Source organism: Rhinopithecus bieti, unplaced genomic scaffold, assembly GCF_001698545.2.
Source record: "Rhinopithecus bieti isolate Rb0 unplaced genomic scaffold, ASM169854v2 scaffold_9769, whole genome shotgun sequence".
Classification (NCBI taxonomy): Eukaryota; Metazoa; Chordata; class Mammalia; order Primates; family Cercopithecidae; genus Rhinopithecus; species Rhinopithecus bieti.
Genome location: NW_016806163.1, coordinates 107,530 through 122,208, shown reverse-complemented (window position 1 = coordinate 122,208; position 14,679 = coordinate 107,530). Strand labels below are relative to the sequence as shown.

The 14,679-nt window shown below is 54.5% G+C and overlaps 1 protein-coding gene across 2 annotated transcripts in view; it reads left to right on the top strand.

Moving 5' to 3' along the window:
* The first annotated feature begins 2,495 nt into the window (after window positions 1–2,495).
* BTBD2 (BTB domain containing 2) overlaps window positions 2,496–14,679 on the top strand; it is a 58,664-nt gene continuing 46,480 nt past the window's right edge. Inside the window, exons 1-2 of one of the 2 annotated variants that reach the window (XM_017874858.1) lie at window positions 2,496–2,619; window positions 7,305–7,431. The gene's annotated coding sequence lies outside the window, so the exon portion shown is untranslated. The remainder of the gene's footprint in view (window positions 2,620–7,304; window positions 7,432–14,679) is intronic. The other variant, XM_017874860.1, reaches the window with a different exon arrangement.

Sequence of the window (14,679 nt, the reverse complement as noted above, 5' to 3'; positions counted from 1 at the left end):
TTTAAAAGACGGGATATCGGGCCAGGCGCGGTTAGCGCACGCCTGTAATCCAGCACTTTGGGAGGCTGCAGGCAGGCGGATCACGAGGTCAGGAGATCGAGACCATCCTGGCTAACTCGGTGAAACCCCGGTCTCTTTTACTAAAAATACGAAAAATTAGCCGGGCGTGGTGGTACGGGCGCCTGTAGTCCCAGCTACTCGGGAGGCTGAGGCAGGAGAATGGCGTGAAACCCAGGAGGCAGAGCTTGACTGTGAGCCAAGATGGGCGCCACTGCACTCCAGCCTGGGTGACAGCAGCGAGACTCCGTCTCAAAAAAAAAAAAAAACACACACACACAGACAGGCTATCAGCCGGGTGCAGTGGCTCATGCCTGTAATCCCAGCACTTTGGGAGACCAAGACAGGCAGATCACTTGAGGTCTGGCCAACATGATGAAACCCCGCCTCTACTGAAAATACAAAAATTAGCCCAGTGTGGTGCAACATGCCTGTAATCCCAGCTACTCGGGAGGCTGAGGCACAAGAACACAAGAATTGCTTGAATCTGGGAGACGGAGGCTGCAGTGAGCTGAGATGGTACCACTGCACTCCAGTCTGGGTGATAAGCAAGACTCTGTCTCAAAAAACAAAACAAAACAAAAAACCCAGGCGTGGTGGTACACACCCGTGGTCCCAGCTGCATGGGAGGCCGAAGCAGTTAGACAACTTGAGCCCAGGAAGTCGAGGCTGCAGTGAGCCGTGATCATACCACTGACTCTAGGCTGAGTGATAAGAGTGAGACCCTGTCCTTTTTTTCTCCTTCTTTTTTTTTTTTTTTTTTTTTGAGACAGAATCTCACAGCCCAGGCCGGATGGAGTGCAGTGGTGCTACGTCTCGGTTCACTGCAACCTCTGCCTCCTGAGTTCAAGGGATTCTCCTGCCTCAGCCTCCTGAGTAGTTGGGATTACAGGCGTGTGTCACCACGGCCCAGCTAATTTTTTGTAATTTTTTTTTTTCTTTTTGAGACGGAGTTTCGATCTTGTTGCCCAGGCTGGAGTGCCATGGTGTGATCTCGGCTCACCACAACCTCCACCTCCCAGGTTCAAGCGATTCTCTCACCTCAGCCTCCCAAGTAGCTGGGATCATAGACATGTGCCACCATGCCCAGCTAATTTTGTGTTTTTAGTAGAGTTGGGTTTCTCCACGTTGGTCAGGTTGGTCTCGAACTCCCAGCCTCAGGTGATCTGCCCATCTCGGCCTCCCAAAGTGCTGACATTACAGGCGTGAGCCACCATGCCCAGCCAATTTTTTGTATTTTTAGTAGAGACAGGGTTTCGCTATGTTGGCCAGGCTGGTCTCGAACTCCTGGCTTCAAGTGATCCAGCTGCCTCGGCCTCCCAAGGTGATGGGATTACAGGCGTGAGCCCCACACCCAGCCAGGGCTCAGCTGTGAGCTGTGAACGGGGACCAGCGCCTGCAGGGAGCCTCCCCGTGTGGCTTGGGCTCCCTCACAACATGGCAGTTGTGTTCCTAGTCCGGTCTCCAGTAAGCAGGGTTCCAAGCGAACAAAGCAGAAGCTGCCATGCTGACCTGCTGGGAAGTCAGGCGGCGCCACCCCGGCCACCTTCTCTGGTTTCACAGGAGGCGCGAGGCCCGCCCAGGTTCAAAGGGAGGGGGAGGGCAGGGTCTCCTCCTGGGAGAGGGTGACAGACGTTGTTGCCGCTACCTTGAGACTGTGCGACCTAACAAGTCCTAGTAATTCTAACCTTCCGCGCATGGCCGGCCCCTGCCTGCTCTAGGGTTCACTCGCCAAGCCATTATTAAGTTTTTGTTGCAGTCAGGACTCTGTGCTGGGGCTGGTGGCAGAGAAGATGAGCTGGACGGTCAAGAGCTGACCTCACATCCTGGGGTTGGGTGTAGACCAGGAAGGGCTTCCTGGAGGCGGGAGCGGAAGGAGGACAGCGAAGCCTGGTGGTTAAGGAGGCCAGCCTGGGCTGAAATCCCAGCTGTATCCAGGCTACTGTGTGCCTCAGTTTCTGGATCCATCAAGCGGGAGCCAAGGGCAGCCAGGTGAGCTACAGGCTGATAGCGCAGTGCAGCGACGAAACCCAGCAACAAAGAAACCGATGACGTCGCCTGAGGGGGCGGGACTTGAGGCCTGGTGGGGGCGAGACTTGGGGTCTGGGCGTGGGGTTTATAATCTGGAGGCGGAGCCGTGGACTTGGAGGGCGGAGCTTGGAATCTGAAGGGGCGGGGCCTCGTCTGGGTCGAGGTTTGAGGCCTGGAGGGCCGGGGCTTGGGGGAGGTTCCCAGAAGGGGCGGGGCTTGTGTATTGGGTGAGGTCTGAGGCCTGGAAGGCAGAGACTTACGGCCTGGGGGGCGGAGCTTTTGCCAAAAGGGGCGGGGCTTATGAACTGGAGGTGAGAGTGGAGCTTGTGTCTGGGGCCAAGTTTGGGCCTGGAAACGCCGGGCTTGAGGTCTGGAGGGGCGGGTTTTGGAAGCGGAGCGGGTTGGAGGCAAGAGAGATGGCGCTCAGGACGGGAGGGTTCCCTGCCCTGCCCCAGGAGCCTGCGTGGGAGAAGGCGTGAGGAGGGGAAGAAAGTTTATGGTACCCGCACACCGAGAGGCTGGAGCGCGAGAGTAAGCACCGTGTGGGGGACACACTCGACCACGGCGGGGGAGGGGACTGCACCCCAAAGGCAACAGGGAACCCAGGCAGCATTTTATTTTTTCGGATAACAGTTTTACTGTGATAAAACTCGGCACCTGGCCGGGCGCGGTGGCTCACTCTCATAATCCCAGCACTTTGGGAGGCCGAGGTGGGAGGATCACCTGAGGTCAGGAGTTTGAGACCAGCCTGGCCAACACTGAAACCCCATCTCCACTAAAAATACAAAATTAGCCTGGCGTGGTGGCAGGTGTCTGTAATCCCAGCTGCTAGGGAGGCTGAGGCAGGAGAATCGCTTGAGCCCAGGAAGCTGAGGTTGCAGTGAGCCGAGATTGCACCATTGCACTCCAGCCTGGGCAACATAGGGAGACTCCTCAAAAAACAAGACAAAACAAAAAAAAACTCAGCACCATAATTCCCCCACTTCGTCTAAAATTCAATCTTTTTTTAGCACATGCAAAGTTGTGCAACCTTCGCCTCTAATCCAATTCTGCAACATTCTCATCACCCGGGAAAGCAAGCCCGTCCCACCAGCAGTCACCGCCTCTCCCCACCTCCCCAGCCCCTGGTGGCCACTAGTACACTCTCCATCTCCGAGGATTTGCCTGTTCTGGACTTTTCATGTGAATGGCCCGGGGATGGATTCCAGCTGGGCCTAGAGGAGGAGGGCTCCTGGGAGACCCAGCTGGAGCAGAGACCACAGCCATGGTCAGGAGGGGCCCAGCCCTGCAGGGCTGACTGCTGGGGGAGGTGAAGGGTGGGCCGGGCACTGGGATCTGTCACCCCCTGCGGGGCACTTCGTGGCCACTCCATGGTCCTGATTGAACCCCACGACCCATTCAGTCCTTCTAGCCCTGTTCTGCAGCTCCAGTGGGAGGGAGGGGCCCAGGGTCCTCTGCTAGCTGCCCCAACAGCCTCAAAGCACAGACCAGAAATCGAGGTTCCAAGCTGTCCCCTGGAGCAGGGGTTATGGAGCTGGCAAGATAAGGACTGCCAACCCAGGCCTCAGTTTCCCCATCTAGAGAACAGAGGGCTGGGCCAGATGACCACAGGGTGGGGTCTGGCCTCTACCCTTGACAGTGGCAGCCCCCAGAAACCCAGAGGGCCCAAGCCCCCAGGTTTTCTCTGGGTGCTGCGGCCAACCTGGCTGAGCCTCGTCCAAGCTGTGGACAGCGCTCCCTCCTCAGCCCCATCCCTAGGGTCTCTCTTCTCTCCTGGCTTTGGTCTTCCCTGTCTTCTCCTCCTTTCCCCCCATCACACCCTTTGAATCTCAATTCCCAAGTCTCCTCTCAAAATCACCCCCACTTTTGTCCTCCCCACAACTGCTACCCAAGGCCAAGGCCCCAGACTCCTTGCTGACCTTCCAGCTCCCATTCCCACCTCTGCCTCCTTTCTCCTAGTGAATTAAAACTGATCATGGCCCTCCCCTACTCTAACACCTCCCATGGCTCCCCATTGCCCTCAGCACAAAAACAAAGTGCTCTTGGCTGCCCTGGCACCTAGTTTAGGTTCTAATAATAATAATAATAATAATTTTATTTAGTCTGGGTGCAGTGACCCACACCTGTAATCTCAATACTTTGGAAGGCTGAGGTGGGAGGATTGCTTGAGCCCAGGAGTTCAAGGCTCAGGGCTCCCAGCCTCTAAGTCTCCCCCTCAAACCCTGCCCTCCTCTCAATTTCTCCGGCCCCAGCTGCTTCTGGATGCAGGGTCTATGCACCTGCTCCCCCTTCCAGCGGGGCCTCCCCAACATCCTCTGCACCTGGTTTCTCCTCTGCACCCTTCAGCCACGGATCTGGGAGCACTTCTGCAGGTGCTCCCTAGGAGCTCAGGCCACGTCACAGCCCACATGACCATCTGTGAACGTTTCTCGCCCTGGGTTACTTATCTGCCACACTCGAAGGTGGGCTGAGCTCAGCTGTCTCCTCCTTTGTCCTAGTTTGTGACCTCACACATAACAGATTGAATGAATGAATGAATGAATGAATGAATGAATGAAAGCACACAGACAGCCCCATCTGGCCATCCTCAGGGCTCCCTGGCCTGCTGCCTTTCTCCCTTGCCCAGCCTGACTTGTGTGTAGGAAGTGTGGGAGGTCCCATAGGCCAAGTCACTTCCCTCCCAGGTGGCACCGAGCCCCGCCCAGCCCTGCCAGGCCCCCCCGCTGACCGCTGCCTGCCCCCGGCCGCCTGCCAGGAACAGCTTGTCTTCTGAACTGCTGCTCTCAATCCTGTTTTTGTGGTTTCCTCTCTGCCAATCCTGCCCTCTTCCAGTCTCTTCTTGTAGAGTGGCAGGAAAATTCTGGAGCTGGAGAAACTGGGAGCCTTTCACAGGCTGTGACCAAGGCCACCCCCAGCCTCCAGAGCCAGGTGTGCCCCTCTGTGAAGGGAACCACCAGCTCTGGCTCACAGGTGCCCGGGCCAGGGTTCGCACACGTGTCCCACCGGGTCACGGGCGGGAGCAAACTGAATCCTTCATGGCAAAATCACCTCTACATTGCAGCAGTGACTCAGGGATCCTTTGAAAAGGCAGCAGCACACACACAGATTGTTGGAGAAACCAGGTGTGGGGTGCGGACTGTGCGGAAACCCTGTGACCGTCACAATTTCTTTGAAACCCCAAAGCTGTTCTTTAAAAAAAATACGTATTTGGCCAGGCGTGGTGGCTCATGCTTGTAATCTCAGCACTTTGGAAGGCCGAGGAGGGCAGATACCTGAGGTCAGGGGTTCGAGACTAGCTTGGCTAACGTGGTGAAAACCTGTCTCTACTAAAAGTAAAAAAATTAGCCGGGCGTGGTGTTGGGCACCTGTAATCCCAGCTACTCAGGAGGCTGAGGCAGGAGAATCGCTTGAACCTGGGAGGCGGAGGTTGCAGTGAACTGAGATTGCACCACTGCACCCCAGCCTAGGTGACAAGAACAAGACTCTGGCAAAAAACAAACAAACAAAAAAAACTTTTTTTTCCCCGTGCCAATAGCGCTCCTGCAAACATGGTGAACGTTCCGAATATCCAGGTTCTTTTTTTTCTTTTTTTGAGACAGTCTCACTCTGTCGCCCAGGCTGGAGTGCAGTGGCGTGACCTTGGCTCACTGCAAACTCTGCCTCCTGGGTTCACGCCATCCTCCTGGGGCTACAGGCGCCTGCCACCACGCCCAGCTAATTTTTTGTATTTTTGGTAGAGACGGGGTTTCACCGTGTTAGCCAGGATGGTCTCGATCTCCTGACCTCGTGATCCGCCTGCCTCGGCCTCCCAAAGTGCTGGAATTACAGGCGTGAGCCACCGCGCCCGACCAAACCCAGGTTCTTTTTGAGACGGTGTCTCCCTCTGTTTTCCCAGGCTGGAGTGCAGTGGTGCAGTCTCGGCTCACTACGACCTCCACCTCCTGGGTTCAAGCAATTCACCTGTCTCAGCTTCCTGAGTGGTTGGGATTACAGGCACGGACCATCACGCCCAGCTAACTGTGTGTGTGTGTGTGTGTGTGTGTGTGTGTGTGTGAGTTTATTTTGTTTTGTTTTAGCAGAGACGGGGCTTCACCATGTTGGCCAGGCTGGTCTCGAACTCCTGATCTCAGGTGATCCACCCGCCTCGGCCTCCCAAAGTGCTGGGATTACAGGTGTGAGCCACCACACCTGGACGGATAATAATAATAATAATTTCATTTAGGCTGGATGCAGTGGCTCATGCCTGTAATCCCAACAGTTTGGGAGGCTGACGTGGGAGGATTGCTTGAGCCCAGGAGTTCAAGACCACACTGGACAACATAATGAGACCCTATCTCTATAAAAAATATGAAAATTAGCCAGGCGTGGTGGCGCATGCCTGTAGTTCCAGCTACTTGGGAGGCTGAGGCAGGAGGATCCCTTGAGCCCAGGAATTTGAGGCTACTGTGAGTTATGATCACATCTGCCCTCCAGCCTGGGCAACAAAGTAAGACCCAGTCTCAATTAATAATAATGGCCGGGCACAGTGGCTTATGCCTGTAATTCCAACACTTTGGGAGGCTGAGACCAGTGGATCGCTTGAGGCTAGGAGTCTGACACCAGTCTGGGCAACATAGTGAGACCTCCGTCTCTATTGTAAAAGACAATAAAGTAATAATAACAATGAATTAAAGAGTCAACAGGATCAAGTCTGTATAGGGTCTGGAACACAATAAGTGCTCAATAAATGTGTTGAGGATCGGCCAGGCGCGGTGGCTCACGCCTGTAATCCCAGCACTTTCGGAGGCTGAGGCGGGCGGATCACGAGGTCAGGAGTTTGAGACCAGCCTGACCGACAGGGTGAAACCCCGTTTCTATTAAAAACGACAAAAATTAGGCGGGCATGGTGGCTCACGCCTGTAATCCCAGCTCTTGGGAGGCTGAGGCAGAAGAATCACTTGAACTCAGGAGATGGAGGCGGCAGTGAGCCGAGATTGTGCCACTGCACTCCAGTCTGGGTGACAGAGCGAGATTCTGTCTCAAAACAAAAACAAAATGTGTTGAGGATTGATTTATTGCCCCAGGGCGGGGAGGAGGCCAGCAGGATGTCTCTCCTCCCTCTGCAGAGTGGAAGGACTCACACAGATTTTATTTCCTGCCATTGTCACTAACCACAGGGATCCCTCCTGCTGAATCAGCCCCTTTCATTCTGGCCTTTAATTGTCCTCTTGCCAAAGGCAACTCTGTGGCCTGTCCTGGTCTCTGACTCACCCTGAAGAATGAGAAACCTGTTTAAAGTGAAGTGTGATGGAATCAAGTCAGATGTGAGGAAGGACCTACCTCCTTGGTCAAAGCTGGGTTGGGGTAAGCTTGCGGGAGAGAGGAAGGGAGGGAGGGTGGAAGGGCTGGCTCCCTGTGTCGGGGATGCCTGGGTGAGCTGGGGGGCCTGCTGACACAAGTGTTCCCATCCGGGGTTTGGGTGGCCCGATAGAAGCTGGCACCCCTGGGTTGGAACCTCACTGACTCCCCAGTGGCAGGCACCTGCCTTATTCACTCCATTTCTAGTTGTGTTCGTTGCTTCTATCAAGCAAACATTTCACTCCCTGCCACGCAGGGTTTGGGGTCTGTGGGCAGCCTTGGGAAGATGCCCTGGGGTACATTCATCCCACCACCCCAAGAGAGACTCAGTTTCCCCGTATGAAGTGTGAGGGCAACAGCTCCAGCGCTCCCAGGCTCAGTTTCCCTTTTTTGAGATGAGGACTCATTCTGTCACCCAGGCTGGAGTGCAGTGGTGCTGTCATGGCTCACTGCAGCCTTAACCTCCCATGTTCAAATCATCCTCCCACCTCAATCTCCTGAGTAGCTGTGACCTCAAGTGTGCGCCACCACACCCAGCTAATTTTTGTCATTTTTTGTAGAGATGGGGTTTCACTATGTTGCACAGGCTGGTCTGGAGTCCGTGGGCTCAAGTGATCCTCCTGCCTTGACCTCCCAAAGTGCTGAGATGACAGGTGTGAACCACCATGCCCTGCCTCAGTTTCCCTTTTGTGAGCACCTTTTGTGAAATGGCAGAAGGTACAGACACCAACAAAGAGGGCTTGTCGGCCAGGTGCGGTGGCTCACGCCTGTAATCCCATAACTTTGGGAGGCCGAGATGGGTGGATCATGAGGTCAGAAGTTCAAGATCAGCCTGGCCAAGATGGTGAAACCCCATCTCTACCAAAAATATAAAAAATTAGCCAGGCGTGGTGGTGGGTGCCTGTAATCCCAGCTACTCGGGAAGCTGACAAAGAGAATTACTTGAACCCGGGAGGCGGAGGTTGCAGTGAGCCAAGATCGCGCCGCTGCACTCCAGCCTGGGGGACAGAGTACTCTGTCCTCCAAAAAAAAAGAAAAAAGAGGCCTGGCGGCCGGTGGCTCAAGGCCTGTAATCCCCAGCCCACTGGAGCCAAGACGGGCCGGAATCACGAGGTCAGGAAGATCGACGAACCCATCCTGGCTAACATGGTCGAAAACCGCCGTATCTACTAAAAACATAACAAAAAACTAGCCGGCGAGGGTGGCGGACCGCCTGTAGTGTCCCAGCTACTGGGAAGCTGAGCCAGGAAAAATGACGTAAACCCAGGAGGCGAGCTTGCCAGTGAGCTGACCCGGCCCACTGCACTCAGCCCCGGGCCGACAGAGCGACGTTCCCGCCTCAAAAAAAAAAAAAAAAAAAAAGGAGGGGGGGCGTGTCTGGGCCAGGCACGGTGGCTCACGCCTGTAATCCCAGCACTTTAAGGGGCTGATGTGGGTGGATTCAGTGAGCCCAGGAGTAAAGGGGGTTGGTCAACCCCCACAGCCTTGGTTTGGGGGGCCACAGAGGCCTCAGGTTCCCAAATCCCCTTCCATAGACGTGTGGAGAGTGCCCAGCTTGGAGTCAGTGAGTCCCTGCCACCCCTCAGCCGTCAGAAACACAGACAGGGTTGAGAGCTGTGTTGCAGCATTTTATCTGCATGGTAGAAGTGTCACCTGGCCAGGCGCGGTGGCTCACGCCTATAATCCCAGCACTTTGGGAGGCCGAGGAGGGTGGATCACTTGTCAGGAGTTTGAGACCAGCCTGGCCAACGTGGTGAAACCCATTTCTACTAAAACTGCAAAAATTAGCCTGACGTGGTGGTACACACTTGTAGTCCCAGCTACTTGGGAGGCTGGGGAAGGAGAATTGCTTGAACCCTAGGAGTTTAAGCAATTAGGAGGTAGAGGTTGCGGTGAGCTGAGATCACGCCACTGCACTCCAGCCTGGGAGACAGGGCAAGACTCCGCCTCAAAAACAAAAACCAAACCCAAACAAAAGTGTGTCTCCTTGCAAGGAGGCTACATGATGATGTGGGTTCCAGCCCCGGCCACGCTGTACAGGGCCTCATTGGCCAACTTGACTCACCCCTGCAGAGCCCCTGATCCTTCACCCAGCAGTCCTGCCCTCCCAGGAATGACTTCATCCCTTCCCTGTGGGCCTAGGGCCAGGCAGGCAACATTGAGAAACCCTCACAGCCACCACTTCCAGCCAGGACACAGGGGAGGCAGGCAGGGCCCTTGCCTGGGCACGAAATGTAGGCGGGGGGTCAGCAGCAGCATCGTTCCTCAAGATAATAATAGTCAAGCTCGGTGGCTCATGCCTGTGATCCCAGCACTTTCGGAGGTCAAGGCCGGAGGATTGCTTGAGCCCAGGAGTTTGAGACCAGCTCCAGCAATGTAGTGAGGCCCCGTCTCTACAAAAAATAAAAAATTATCCGGGTGTTGCCGGGCGCAGTGGCTCACGCCTGTAATCCCAGCACTTTGGGAGGCCGAGGCAGGCAGATCAGGAGGTCAGGAGATCGAGACCATCCTGACCAACATGGTGAAACCCCATCTCTACTAAAAATACAAAAAAACTGGCCAGGCGTGGTGGAGGGCGCCTGTAGTCCCAGCTACTCAGCAGGCCGAGGCAGGAGAATGGCGTGAACCCGGGAGGCGGAACTTGCCATGAGCTGAGATCGCGCCACTGCACTCCCGCCTGGGCGACAGAGCAAGACTCTGTCTAAAAAAAAAAAATTGGCCGGGCGCGGTGGCTCAAGCCTGTAATCCCAGCACTTTGGGAGGCCGAGACGGGCGGATCACGAGGTCAGGAGATCGAGACCATCCTGGCTAACACGATGAAACCCCGTCTCTACTAAAATACAAAAAAACTAGCCGGGCGAGGTGGCGGCGCCTGTAGTCCCAGCTACTCAGGAGGCTGAGGCAGGAGAATGGCGTGAACCCGGGAGGCGGAGCTTGCAGTGAGCTGAGATCTGGCCACTGCACTCCAGCCTGGGTGACAGAGCGAGACTCCGTCTCAAAAAAAAAAAAATTAGCCGGGTGTGGTCATGCGTGCCTGTGGTCCCAGCTACATAGGAGGCTGAGGTGAGGGAGGAAGAGTCATTGAGCCCAGGAGTTTGAGGCTGCAGTGAGCTGTGATCATGCCACTGCACTCTGGATCACGTTTCAAAAAATATATATATTTTGTAATTGAATTTTTTGCTGTAATGATTGCAAACACATGCAGTTGTAAGAAATAGCACTGTGCCTAGTTTCCTCCCAATGGTAACATTTTGTAACAGTCTATTACAATGTCATAACCAGGCTGTTGGCATTGATACATTTCACCCACTTTATTCATACCTGGCCTCTCTCTCTCTCTCTCTCTCTCTCTGTTTTTCTTTCTTTTCTTTGTTTCTTGATGGAGTCTTGCTCTCTAGCCAGGCTGTAGTGCAGTGGCGTGATCTCGACTCACTCCAACCTCCGCCTCCCGGGTTCAAGCAATTTTCCTGCCTCAGCCTCCCAAGTAGCTGGGATTACCAGGGCCCACCACCACGCCCGGCTAATTTTTGTATTTTTAGTAGAGATGCGGGTTTCTCCATGTTGGCCAGGCTGATCTCGAACTCCTGACTTCAGGTGATCCACCTGCTTCAGCCTCCCAAAGTGCTGGGATGACAGGTGTGAGCCCCTGTGCCCGGCCAGACCTGGCCATCTTCACTTGTGCCCCTGTGTGTATGTGTCTGGTGTGTGTGTCTGTCTGGTGTGTGCCTGTCTGGTGTGTGTGTCTGGTGTGTGTGTCTGGTGCGTGTGTGTCTGGTGTATGTGTCTGGTACATGTGTGTGTCTGGTTGTGTGTGTGTCTGGTGTGTGTGTGTCTGGTGTGTGTGCTTGTGCAGGGCACTGGTGATATAATTTAGTAACAGTCCGTTTACCCTTTGTTCTTGGAAATAAAAGTGCATCAGACTGAACCCTGCAACCCAGGAGGCTGAGTGGGCGGTGATCTCCGGCTGTGCCTCCTAATCCGGACTCTGGACCCTCCATGTGAGCCCGGGCTTCCCTCCGCCCCGGGCCTCACCATGGCCATCTGTAAAATGGGGTGTGGGGGGGTGAGTGTACCAGGAGACGGCCTCCTCCTGTCTTCTTTTTTTTTTTTTTGTCTTAGATGGAGTCGTGCTCTGTCACCCAGGCTAGAGTGCAATGGTGCCATCTCGGCTCACTGCGAACTCTGCCTCCCAGGTTCAAGGGATTCTCCTGCCTCAGCCTCCCCAGTAGCTAGGATTACAGGCATGAGCCACCATGCCCGGCTAATTTTTTTGTATTTTTAGTAGAGACGGGGTTTCACCACGTTGGTCAGGCTGGTCTCGAACTCCTGACCTCAGGTGATCCGCCCGCCCCGGCTTCCCAAAGTGCTGGGGTTACAGGCATGAGCCACCGCGCCTGACCTCTTTCACTCTCTTCATCCTTTCCTCTCTCCCTTCCTCCTGCCCTCCTATCATAAAAGAAGTGACATATATTTGGTATACTGTGTGTCAGGAACCGTCTTAGTTTCAGAATGAAAATATAGGCACCGGGTGCAGTGGCTCACACTTGTAATCCCAGCTCTTTGGGAGGCTGCAGTGGGCGGATCACTTGAGGTCAAGAGTTCAAGACCAGCCTGGCCAATGTGGTGAAACCCCTGTCTCTACTAAAAATACAAAAACAAACAAACAAAAATTAGCCGGGCGTGGTGGCAGGTGCCTGTAATTCCAGTTACTCAGGAGGCTGAGGCAGGAGAATCACTCGAACCCGGGAGGCGACGGTTGCAGTGAGCCGAGATCCAAGATTGCGCCACTGCACTCCAGCCTGGGCGACGGAGTGACAGTCTGTCTCAAAAAAAAAAAGAAAAGAAAAAAGAAAACAAAAAAAGAGGTTTNTTTTTGTATTTTTAGTAGAGACAGGGTTTCGCCGTGTTAGCCAGGATGGTCTCAATCTCCTGACCTCGTGATCTGCTCGCCTCGGCCTCCCAAAGTTCTGGGATTACAGGTGTGAGCCACAGTTCCCAGCCTTTTTTTTTTTTTTTGTATTTTTAGTAGAGATGGGGTTTTGCCATGGTGGCCAGGTTAGTCTCGAACTCCTGACCTCAGGTGATCCGCCTGCCTTGGCCTCCCAACAAGGAGGCTTCTTCAGACACGTCCAACCCCTCTGTGCTCTCTGGCTTCTCTCTGTTTTCATGGCTGGCATGTTCCACCCTTCATGGCTTTTCACGCACAGTGAGGTGGTCACATCTCTTTTTTTTTTGAGACGGAGTCTTGCTCTTGTCACCCAGGTTGCAGTGCAGTGGCACAATCTCGGCTCACTGCAACCTCTGACTCCCGGGTTCAAGCCATTGTCCTGCCTCAGCCTCCCGAGTTGCTGGGATTATAGGCGTGCATCACCGCGCCCGGCTCATTTTTCTTTTTGTTTTGGTGGACCTCAGGTGATCCACCTGCCTCAGCTTCCCAGCCTGCTGGGATTATAGGCGTGAGCCACCATGCCCAGCAGTCACATCTCTTGCATGACACATGGCTTCCGTAAGCACAAGTGACCCCGGAGAAAGGAAGCAGGAACTTTGAGGCCAGGGACTGGCACAGTCACTTCCATCATCTTCTCTTGGTCAAAGCCAGCTCAGATTCAAGGAGCTGGAAGAATGAACTCAGCCTCCTGATGGGAGGGAAGAAACCAATGGCTGCCTTCTTGGAAGCAAGCTACCGCCGGGTGTGTTGAGGCAGTGTCATTTAGACCTCAGGTGGGAGATGTCCACCTGGGATCTGGTTTACCTGCACACACCTCACTCTCCTGTAAGGACTTAACACCGGGGGCTCACGCCCATAATCCCAACACTTTGGGAGGCCAAGGTGGGAGGATCACTTGAGCTCAGGAGTTTGAGGCCAGCCTGGGCAACATGGTGAAGCCCCATCTCTACAAAAAAATTTTAAAAAATTAGCTGGGCGTGGTGGTACGCACCTGTAATCCCAGCTACTTGGGAGGCTGAGGCAGATTAATCACTTGAACCCAGGAGGCGGAGGTTGCAGTGAGCCGAGATCGTGCTGCTGCACTTCAGTCTGGGTGACAGGGTGAGAGTCCATCTCAAAACAAAAGAAGGCAGATTTGCATTATGGATATTTTATTTACCACTACAACAAAGAATGAAGTATAAGCCACCCACAGGTTGATTTCCAGCTCTGCTGCTGGGAGGCTGTGGCTCTGCCCACATCTCTTCACTCCTGGCTCACAGCTATCATCTCCAATGCAGCACACAGGACAGGTCTCTGGAGGATCTTGCCCTGGCCATTAAATGCTACAGGCCAGAAGAGTCACACCCCTTCTGGGTAGAACTGTTTAGGTGACACAGCTGTGAGGAACTGGGCACACAGCCCTTCATTGCCAATGAGAGTACCTGAAATGCATAAGGAAGAGCCTCACTGCTTGCCCTAGCCTGGGGCTGGGCCAGGTGGCCAGGACATGGCTGTCCCCAGGCATCCGCCACCATTGGCTTTTCCCTGCAGCCAGGGAGAGGGGCTGGTGGGCAGGGCTTGCAGAGAAGGGGACTCAGGGCCAGCACTTGAAGGGCGAGGAGAGCCCAGTGAGACAGAGAGGTTGACATGCCCCCTTCTGTCCTGGCCACAATTCAATCCAAAGGTCTCTGCTTTATTTCCTCCTGAGGCTTGGCTTATCTTATCTTACCTTCTCTTATCTCATGAGAAAGTCTCCCTCTTTCACCCAGGATGGGGTGCAGTAGGTGATCTTGGCTTGCTGCAGCCTCTCCCTCCCAGGTTCAAGCGATTCTCCTGGCTCGGCTTCTTGAGTAACTGGAATTACAGGTGCGTGCCACCACACCCATCTAATTTTTTTTTTTTTTAGATGGAGTCTCCCTCTGTTGCCCGGGCTGGAGTGCAGTGGTGTGATCTCAGCTCATTGCAAGCTCCACCTCCCGGGTTCATGCCATTCTCCTGCCTCAGCCTCCCGAGTAGCTGGGACTACAGGTGCCCGTCACCATGCCTGGCTCATTTTTTGTATTTTTTTTTTTTTTTTGAGGCGGAGTCTCGCTCTGTCGCCTGGGCTGGAGTGCAGTGGCCTGATCTCAGCTCACTGCAAGCTCCGCCTCCCGGGTTTCCGCCATTCTCCTACCTCAGCCTCCCGAGTAGCTGGGACTACAGGCGCCCGCCACCTCGCCCGGCTAGTTTTTTGTATTTTTTTTTTTTTTGAGACGGAGTCTCGCTCTGTCGCCCAGGCTGGAGTGCAGTGGCCGGATCTCAGCTCACTGCAAGCTCCGCCTCCC